The sequence below is a fragment of the Dermacentor albipictus genome, chromosome 1, assembly GCF_038994185.2.
Source record: "Dermacentor albipictus isolate Rhodes 1998 colony chromosome 1, USDA_Dalb.pri_finalv2, whole genome shotgun sequence".
Lineage (NCBI taxonomy): Eukaryota > Metazoa > Arthropoda > Arachnida > Ixodida > Ixodidae > Dermacentor > Dermacentor albipictus.
The window spans coordinates 470,590,881-470,602,050 of NC_091821.1; positions in this window are offsets into that span (position 1 = coordinate 470,590,881).

Sequence of the window (11,170 nt, forward strand, 5' to 3'; positions counted from 1 at the left end):
AACCTCGGTGATTTGACCATTCCGTCTGATCTCCCTGGTACGTAAGATAATTCTGAGCCACATGGGCCGATCGCTGCGGCAAAATATAGGCGTTTTTTCAACAAGCTCGAGAAAAGTATTTTTTAGGAACAGACGCGGTAAAGTAACGATGGTTTTATAGCCAATAGAGGAGGGAGGTTACGTCCCGCGGACGCCGTAGGGGAGGTCTACGGAGAATTTTGCCCATCTGGGGATCTTTAACGTGCGCTAGGATGCACACGGGCGTCTTCGCAGTTTGCCTCCATTCAAGCTGCAATCTCCGGAGCCGGGGATTAGCCCGCAATTTCGAGCCGAGTATACTAGCGCCTTAGGTACTCGGCTACCCCGAAGGGTGACAGAGTAATGTTATACAGGCTTATGAATGTGATCAGTCCAGGTAGGTGTGCAGCGATCCTCCTGCACTGTGGGTCGAAAGTGTATGTGGCCCAGGTTGTCGAGCTAGTAGCTGAATATCTAGGCGTCGTAATGAAAGCGGCGGTTTGACATCATTAGGGCAGTTCGTGGACTTTCTCTGCTTTCTCGCCTACACGAACCGTTGGGTCGTCCACTATCCCCTCACTATATCAATAATGAGGGGCTGTTTTTATGGCGAAACGGAGTTACTAGCCTATAGGCGGAACAGGTTGTGTCCTAGGTATGTGGCATTGCATATGCAGCTGTCTGCAGCTGACCCATTTGACGCGAACGTGTTTTACTGGCTACATTTCGCTGATTACATGTAGATCTTTGATAAAATCAATGTAACCTCACTTTAAATGCGTTGCCGAGACTGGGTGTGTGCCACAATTCAATGAAAGTACATACCAGGAATCAGTGTGACTGAAAAGGAGACAGTTTTCGTGTGCTTTTCTTCAACAAAACGGGCGCCGCCAGACTTGCATGACTCAATAGACGAAAGCAGGCTAGTGCCAGATTCAATGTACATCTTTAACCTGAATGTCGGTCGCATCATAGGTGCCACTGCCATGTGCTTTTCTTCGAACAACCTAGCTCACTTAAACTTGCATAAGTGAGTATACAAGACTAGGTGTGTACCAAGCTGCAATGAACTTGCGTGACGAGCGTTTGCGTCACTGGATATGGACGACGAGGTTGTGCCCCTCTTTGATAAAGCTTGTTGACCCCAACATGTACCGCTACGTATGAGCCGCACTTCAATGTTGTGAAACTGGAAGATCAGGAAAGTAGTCAGTTATACAAAAAAGAAAGGCGTTCGTGCAACCTCGGTGATTTGACCATTCCGTCTGATCTCACTGGTACGTAAGATAATTCTGAGCCACATGGGCCGATCGCTGCGGCAAAATATAGGCGTTTTTTTAACAAGCTCGAGAAAAGAATTTTTTAGGAACAGACGCGGTAAAGTAACGATGGTTTTATAGCCAATAGAGGAGGGAGGTTACGTCCCGCGGACGCCGTAGTGGAGGTCTACGGAGAATTTTGCCCATCTGGGGATCTTTAACGTGCGCTACGATGCACACGGGCGTCTTCGCAGTTTGCCTCCATTCAAGCTGCAATCTCCGGAGCCGGGGATTAGCCCGCAATTTCGAGCCGAGTATACTAGCGCCTTAGGTACTCGGCTACCCCGAAGGGTGACAGAGTAATGTTATACAGGCTTATGAATGTGATGAGTCCAGGTAGGTGTGCAGCGATCCTCCTGCACTGTGGGTCGAAAGTGTATGTGGCCCAGCTTGTCGAGCTAGTAGCTGAATATCTAGGCGTCGTAATGAATGCGGCGGTTTGACATCATTAGGGCAGTTCGTGGACTTTCTCTGCTTTCTCGCCTACACGAACCGTTGGGTCGTCCACTATCCCCTCACTATATCAATAATGAGGGGCTGTTTTCATGGCGAAACGGAGTTACTAGCCTATAGGCGGAACAGGTTGTGTCCTAGGTATGTGGCATTGCATATGCAGCTGTCTTCAGCTGACCCATTTGACGCGAACGTGTTTTAGTGGCTACATTTCGCTGATTACATGTAGATCTTTCATAAAATCAATGTAACCTCACTTTAAATGCGTTGCCGAGACTGGGTGTGTGCCCCAATTCAATGAAAGTACATACCAGGAATCAGTGTGACTGAAAAGGAGACAGTTTTCGTGTGCTTTTCTTCAAAAAACGGGCGCCGCCAGACTTGCATGACTCAATAGACGAAAGCAGGCTAGTGCCAGATTCAATGTACATCTTTAACCTGAATGTCGGTCACATCATAGGTGCCACTGCCATGTGCTTTTCTTCAAACAACCTAGCTCACTTAAACTTGCATAAGTGAGTATACAAGACTAGGTGTGTACCAAGCTGCAATGAACTTGCGTGACGAGCGTTTGCGTCACTGGATATGGGCGACGAGGTTGTGCCCCTCTTTGATAAAGCTTGTTGACCCCAACATGTACCGCTACGTATGAGCCGCACTTCAATGTTGTGAAACTGGAAGATCGGGAAAGTAGTCAGTTATACAAAAAAGAAAGGCGTTCGTGCAACCTCGGTGATTTGACCATTCCGTCTGATCTCCCTGGTACGTAACATAATTCTGAGCCACATGGGCCGATCGCTGCGGCAAAATATAGGCGTTTTTTCAACAAGCTCGAGAAAAGAATTTTTTAGGAACAGACGCGGTAAAGTAACGATGGTTTTATAGCCAATAGAGGAGGGAGGTTACGTCCCGCGGACGCCGTAGGGGAGGTCTACGGAGAATTTTGCCCATCTGGGGATCTTTAACGTGCGCTACGATGCACACGGGCGTCTTCGCAGTTTGCCTCCATTCAAGCTGCAATCTCCGGAGCCGGGGATTAGCCCGCAATTTCGAGCCGAGTATACTAGCGCCTTAGGTACTCGGCTACCCCGAAGGGTGACAGAGTAATGTTATACAGGCTTATGAATGTGATGAGTCCAGGTAGGTGTGCAGCGATCCTCCTGCACTGTGGGTGGAAAGTGTATGTGGCCCAGGTTGTCGAGCTAGTAGCTGAATATCTAGGCGTCGTAATGAAAGCGGCGGTTTGACATCATTAGGGCAGTTCGTGGACTTTCTCTGCTTTCTCGCCTACACGAACCGTTGGGTCGTCCACTATCCCCTCACTATATCAATAATGAGGGGCTGTTTTCATGGCGAAACAGAGTTACTAGCCTATAGGCGGAACAGGTTGTGTCCTAGGTATGTGGCATTGCATATGCAGCTGTCTGCAGCTGACCCATTTGACGCGAACGTGTTTTACTGGCTACATTTCGCTGATTACATGTAGATCTTTCATAAAATCAATGTAACCTCACTTTAAATGCGTTGCCGAGACTGGGTGTGTGCCACAATTCAATGAAAGTACATACCAGGAATCAGTGTGACTGAAAAAGAGACAGTTTTCGTGTGCTTTTTCTTCAACAAAACGGGCGCCGCCAGACTTGCATGACTCAATAGAAGAAAGCAGGCTAGTGCCAGATTCAATGTACATCTTTAACCTGAATGTCGGTCGCATCATAGGTGCCACTGCCATGTGCTTTTCTTCGAACAACCTAGCTCACTTAAACTTGCATAAGTGAGTATACAAGACTAGGTGTGTACCAAGCTGCAATGAACTTGCGTGACGAGCGTTTGCGTCACTGGATATGGGCGACGAGGTTGTTCCCCTCTTTGATAAAGCTTGTTGACCCCAACATGTACCGCTACGTATGAGCCGCACTTCAATGTTGTGAAACTGGAAGATCAGGAAAGTAGTCAGTTATACAAAAAAGAAAGGCGTTCGTGCAACCTCGGTGATTTGACCATTCCGTCTGATCTCACTGGTACGTAAGATAATTCTGAGCCACATGGGCCGATCGCTGCGGCAAAATATAGGCGTTTTTTCAACAAGCTCGAGAAAAGAATTTTTTAGGAACAGACGCGGTAAAGTAACGATGGTTTTATAGCCAATAGAGGAGGGAGGTTACGTCCCGCGGACGCCGTAGTGGAGGTCTACGGAGAATTTTGCCCATCTGGGGATCTTTAACGTGCGCTACGATGCACACGGGCGTCTTCGCAGTTTGCCTCCATTCAAGCTGCAATCTCCGGAGCCGGGGATTAGCCCGCAATTTCGAGCCGAGTATACTAGCGCCTTAGGTACTCGGCTACCCCGAAGGGTGACAGAGTAATGTTATACAGGCTTATGAATGTGATGAGTCCAGGTAGGTGTGCAGCGATCCTCCTGCACTGTGGGTCGAAAGTGTATGTGGCCCAGCTTGTCGAGCTAGTAGCTGAATATCTAGGCGTCGTAATGAAAGCGGCGGTTTGACATCATTAGGGCAGTTCGTGGACTTTCTCTGCTTTCTCGCCTACACGAACCGTTGGGTCGTCCACTATCCCCTCACTATATCAATAATGAGGGGCTGTTTTCATGGCGAAACGGAGTTACTAGCCTATAGGCGGAACAGGTTGTGTCCTAGGTATGTGGCATTGCATATGCAGCTGTCTTCAGCTGACCCATTTGACGCGAACGTGTTTTAGTGGCTACATTTCGCTGATTACATGTAGATCTTTCATAAAATCAATGTAACCTCACTTTAAATGCGTTGCCGAGACTGGGTGTGTGCCCCAATTCAATGAAAGTACATACCAGGAATCAGTGTGACTGAAAAGGAGACAGTTTTCGTGTGCTTTTCTTCAAAAAACGGGCGCCGCCAGACTTGCATGACTCAATAGACGAAAGCAGGCTAGTGCCAGATTCAATGTACATCTTTAACCTGAATGTCGGTCACATCATAGGTGCCACTGCCATGTGCTTTTCTTCAAACAACCTAGCTCACTTAAACTTGCATAAGTGAGTATACAAGACTAGGTGTGTACCAAGCTGCAATGAACTTGCGTGACGAGCGTTTGCGTCACTGGATATGGGCGACGAGGTTGTGCCCCTCTTTGATAAAGCTTGTTGACCCCAACATGTACCGCTACGTATGAGCCGCACTTCAATGTTGTGAAACTGGAAGATCGGGAAAGTAGTCAGTTATACAAAAAAGAAAGGCGTTCGTGCAACCTCGGTGATTTGACCATTCCGTCTGATCTCCCTGGTACGTAACATAATTCTGAGCCACATGGGCCGATCGCTGCGGCAAAATATAGGCGTTTTTTCAACAAGCTCGAGAAAAGAATTTTTTAGGAACAGACGCGGTAAAGTAACGATGGTTTTATAGCCAATAGAGGAGGGAGGTTACGTCCCGCGGACGCCGTAGGGGAGGTCTACGGAGAATTTTGCCCATCTGGGGATCTTTAACGTGCGCTACGATGCACACGGGCGTCTTCGCAGTTTGCCTCCATTCAAGCTGCAATCTCCGGAGCCGGGGATTAGCCCGCAATTTCGAGCCGAGTATACTAGCGCCTTAGGTACTCGGCTACCCCGAAGGGTGACAGAGTAATGTTATACAGGCTTATGAATGTGATGAGTCCAGGTAGGTGTGCAGCGATCCTCCTGCACTGTGGGTGGAAAGTGTATGTGGCCCAGGTTGTCGAGCTAGTAGCTGAATATCTAGGCGTCGTAATGAAAGCGGCGGTTTGACATCATTAGGGCAGTTCGTGGACTTTCTCTGCTTTCTCGCCTACACGAACCGTTGGGTCGTCCACTATCCCCTCACTATATCAATAATGAGGGGCTGTTTTCATGGCGAAACAGAGTTACTAGCCTATAGGCGGAACAGGTTGTGTCCTAGGTATGTGGCATTGCATATGCAGCTGTCTGCAGCTGACCCATTTGACGCGAACGTGTTTTACTGGCTACATTTCGCTGATTACATGTAGATCTTTCATAAAATCAATGTAACCTCACTTTAAATGCGTTGCCGAGACTGGGTGTGTGCCACAATTCAATGAAAGTACATACCAGGAATCAGTGTGACTGAAAAAGAGACAGTTTTCGTGTGCTTTTCTTCAACAAAACGGGCGCCGCCAGACTTGCATGACTCAATAGAAGAAAGCAGGCTAGTGCCAGATTCAATGTACATCTTTAACCTGAATGTCGGTCGCATCATAGGTGCCACTGCCATGTGCTTTTCTTCGAACAACCTAGCTCACTTAAACTTGCATAAGTGAGTATACAAGACTAGGTGTGTACCAAGCTGCAATGAACTTGCGTGACGAGCGTTTGCGTCACTGGATATGGGCGACGAGGTTGTTCCCCTCTTTGATAAAGCTTGTTGACCCCAACATGTACCGCTACGTATGAGCCGCACTTCAATGTTGTGAAACTGGAAGATCAGGAAAGTAGTCAGTTATACAAAAAAGAAAGGCGTTCGTGCAACCTCGGTGATTTGACCATTCCGTCTGATCTCACTGGTACGTAAGATAATTCTGAGCCACATGGGCCGATCGCTGCGGCAAAATATAGGCGTTTTTTCAACAAGCTCGAGAAAAGAATTTTTTAGGAACAGACGCGGTAAAGTAACGATGGTTTTATAGCCAATAGAGGAGGGAGGTTACGTCCCGCGGACGCCGTAGTGGAGGTCTACGGAGAATTTTGCCCATCTGGGGATCTTTAACGTGCGCTACGATGCACACGGGCGTCTTCGCAGTTTGCCTCCATTCAAGCTGCAATCTCCGGAGCCGGGGATTAGCCCGCAATTTCGAGCCGAGTATACTAGCGCCTTAGGTACTCGGCTACCCCGAAGGGTGACAGAGTAATGTTATACAGGCTTATGAATGTGATGAGTCCAGGTAGGTGTGCAGCGATCCTCCTGCACTGTGGGTCGAAAGTGTATGTGGCCCAGCTTGTCGAGCTAGTAGCTGAATATCTAGGCGTCGTAATGAAAGCGGCGGTTTGACATCATTAGGGCAGTTCGTGGACTTTCTCTGCTTTCTCGCCTACACGAACCGTTGGGTCGTCCACTATCCCCTCACTGTATCAATAATGAGGGGCTGTTTTCATGGCGAAACGGAGTTACTAGCCTATAGGCGGAACAGGTTGTGTCCTAGGTATGTGGCATTGCATATGCAGCTGTCTTCAGCTGACCCATTTGACGCGAACGTGTTTTAGTGGCTACATTTCGCTGATTACATGTAGATCTTTCATAAAATCAATGTAACCTCACTTTAAATGCGTTGCCGAGACTGGGTGTGTGCCCCAATTCAATGAAAGTACATACCAGGAATCAGTGTGACTGAAAAGGAGACAGTTTTTGTGTGCTTTTCTTCAACAAAACGGGCGCCGCCAGACTTACATGACTCAATAGACGAAAGCAGGCTAGTGCCAGATTCAATGTACATCTTTAACCTGAATGTCGGTCACATCATAGGTGCCACTGCCATGTGCTTTTCTTCAAACAACCTAGCTCACTTAAACTTGCATAAGTGAGTATGCAAGACTAGGTGTGTACCAAGCTGCAATGAACTTGCGTGACGAGCGTTTGCGTCACTGGATATGGGCGACGAGGTTGTGCCCCTCTTTGATAAAGCTTGTTGACCCCAACATGTACCGCTACGTATGAGCCGCACTTCAATGTTGTGAAACTGGAAGATCGGGAAAGTAGTCAGTTATACAAAAAAGAAAGGCGTTCGTGCAACCTCGGTGATTTGACCATTCCGTCTGATCTCCCTGGTACGTAAGATAATTCTGAGCCACATGGGCCGATCGCTGCGGCAAAATATAGGCGTTTTTTCAACAAGCTCGAGAAAAGAATTTTTTAGGAACAGACGCGGTAAAGTAACGATGGTTTTATAGCCAATAGAGGAGGGAGGTTACGTCCCGCGGACGCCGTAGGGGAGGTCTACGGAGAATTTTGCCCATCTGGGGATCTTTAACGTGCGCTACGATGCACACGGGCGTCTTCGCAGTTTGCCTCCATTCAAGCTGCAATCTCCGGAGCCGGGGATTAGCCCGCAATTTCGAGCCGAGTATACTAGCGCCTTAGGTACTCGGCTACCCCGAAGGGTGACAGAGTAATGTTACACAGGCTTATGAATGTGATGAGTCCAGGTAGGTGTGCAGCGATCCTCCTGCACTGTGGGTGGAAAGTGTATGTGGCCCAGGTTGTCGAGCTAGTAGCTGAATATCTAGGCGTCGTAATGAAAGCGGCGGTTTGACATCATTAGGGCAGTTCGTGGACTTTCTCTGCTTTCTCGCCTACACGAACCGTTGGGTCGTCCACTATCCCCTCACTATATCAATAATGAGGGGCTGTTTTCATGGCGAAACGGAGTTACTAGCCTATAGGCGGAACAGGTTGTGTCCTAGGTATGTGGCATTGCATATGCAGCTGTCTTCAGCTGACCCATTTGACGCGAACGTGTTTTAGTGGCTACATTTCGCTGATTACATGTAGATCTTTCATAAAATCAATGTAACCTCACTTTAAATGCGTTGCCGAGACTGGGTGTGTGCCCCAATTCAATGAAAGTACATACCAGGAATCAGTGTGACTGAAAAGGAGACAGTTTTCGTGTGCTTTTCTTCAACAAAACGGGCGCCGCCAGACTTACATGTCTCAATAGACGAAAGCAGGCTAGTGCCAGATTCAATGTACATCTTTAACCTGAATGTCGGTCACATCATAGGTGCCACTGCCATGTGCTTTTCTTCAAACAACCTAGCTCACTTAAACTTGCATAAGTGAGTATGCAAGACTAGGTGTGTACCAAGCTGCAATGAACTTGCGTGACGAGCGTTTGCGTCACTGGATATGGGCGACGAGGTTGTGCCCCTCTTTGATAAAGCTTGTTGACCCCAACATGTACCGCTACGTATGAGCCGCACTTCAATGTTGTGAAACTGGAAGATCGGGAAAGTAGTCAGTTATACAAAAAAGAAAGGCGTTCGTGCAACCTCGGTGATTTGACCATTCCGTCTGATCTCCCTGGTACGTAAGATAATTCTGAGCCACATGGGCCGATCGCTGCGGCAAAATATAGGCGTTTTTTCAACAAGCTCGAGAAAAGAATTTTTTAGGAACAGACGCGGTAAAGTAACGATGGTTTTATAGCCAATAGAGGAGGGAGGTTACGTCCCGCGGACGCCGTAGGGGAGGTCTACGGAGAATTTTGCCCATCTGGGGATCTTTAACGTGCGCTACGATGCACACGGGCGTCTTCGCAGTTTGCCTCCATTCAAGCTGCAATCTCCGGAGCCGGGGATTAGCCCGCAATTTCGAGCCGAGTATACTAGCGCCTTAGGTACTCGGCTACCCCGAAGGGTGACAGAGTAATGTTATACAGGCTTATGAATGTGATCAGTCCAGGTAGGTGTGCAGCGATCCTCCTGCACTGTGGGTCGAAAGTGTATGTGGCCCAGGTTGTCGAGCTAGTAGCTGAATATCTAGGCGTCGTAATGAAAGCGGCGGTTTGACATCATTAGGGCAGTTCGTGGACTTTCTCTGCTTTCTCGCCTACACGAACCGTTGGGTCGTCCACTATCCCCTCACTATATCAATAATGAGGGGCTGTTTTCATGGCGAAACGGAGTTACTAGCCTATAGGCGGAACAGGTTGTGTCCTAGGTATGTGGCATTGCATATGCAGCTGTCTTCAGCTGACCCATTTGACGCGAACGTGTTTTACTGGCTACATTTCGCTGATTACATGTAGATCTTTCATAAAATCAATGTAACCTCACTTTAAATGCGTTGCCGAGACTGGGTGTGTGCCACAATTCAATGAAAGTACATACCAGGAATCAGTGTTACTGAAAAGGAGACAGTTTTCGTGTGCTTTTCTTCAACAAAACGGGCGCCGCCAGACTTGCATGACTCAATAGACGAAAGCAGGCTAGTGCCAGATTCAATGTACATCTTTAACCTGAATGTCTGTCACATCATAGGTGCCACTGCCATGTGCTTTTCTTCAAACAACCTAGCTCACTTAAACTTGCGTAAGTGAGTATACAAGACTAGGTGTGTACCAAGCTGCAATGAACTTGCGTGACGAGCGTTTGCGTCACTGGATATGGGCGACGAGGTTGTGCCCCTCTTTGATAAAGCTTGTTGACCCCAACATGTACCGCTACGTATGAGCCGCACTTCAATGTTGTGAAACTGGAAGATCAGGAAAGTAGTCAGTTATACAAAAAAGAAAGGCGTTCGTGCAACCTCGATGATTTGACCATTCCGTCTGCTCTCACTGGTACGTAAGATAATGCTTAGCCACATGGGCCGATCGCTGCGGCAAAATATAGGCGTTTTTTTAACAAGCTCGAGAAAAGAATTTTTTAGGAACAGACGCGGTAAAGTAACGATAGTTTTATAGCCAATAGAGGAGGGAGGTTAAGTCCCGCGGACGCCGTAGTGGAGGTCTACGGAGAATTTTGCCCATCTGGGGATCTTTAACGTGCGCTACGATGCACACAGGCGTCTTCGCAGTTTGCCTCCATTCAAGCTGCAATCTCCGGAGCCGGGGATTAGCCCGCAATTTCGAGCCGATTATACTAGCGCCTTAGGTACTCGGCTACCCCGAAGGGTGACAGAGTAATGTTATACAGGCTTATGAATGTGATGAGTCCAGGTAGGTGTGCAGCGATCCTCCTGCACTGTGGGTCGAAAGTGTATGTGGCCCAGGTTGTCGAGCTAGTAGCTGAATATCTAGGCGTCGTAATGAAAGCGGCGGTTTGACATCATTAGGGCAGTTCGTGGACTTTCTCTGCTTTCTCGCCTACACGAACCGTTGGGTCGTCCACTATCCCCTCACTATATCAATAATGAGGGGCTGTTTTCATGGCGAAACGGAGTTACTAGCCTATAGGCGGAACAGGTTGTGTCCTAGGTATGTGGCATTGCATATGCAGCTGTCTTCAGCTGACCCATTTGACGCGAACGTGTTTTAGTGGCTACATTTCGCTGATTACATGTAGATCTTTCATAAAATCAATGTAACCTCACTTTAAATGCGTTGCCGAGACTGGGTGTGTGCCCCAATTCAATGAAAGTACATACCAGGAATCAGTGTGACTGAAAAGGAGACAGTTTTCGTGTGCTTTTCTTCAAAAAACGGGCGCCGCCAGACTTGCATGACTCAATAGACGAAAGCAGGCTAGTGCCAGATTCAATGTACATCTTTAACCTGAATGTCGGTCACATCATAGGTGCCACTGCCATGTGCTTTTCTTCAAACAACCTAGCTCACTTAAACTTGCATAAGTGAGTATACAAGACTAGGTGTGTACCAAGCTGCAATGAACTTGCGTGACGAGCGTTTGC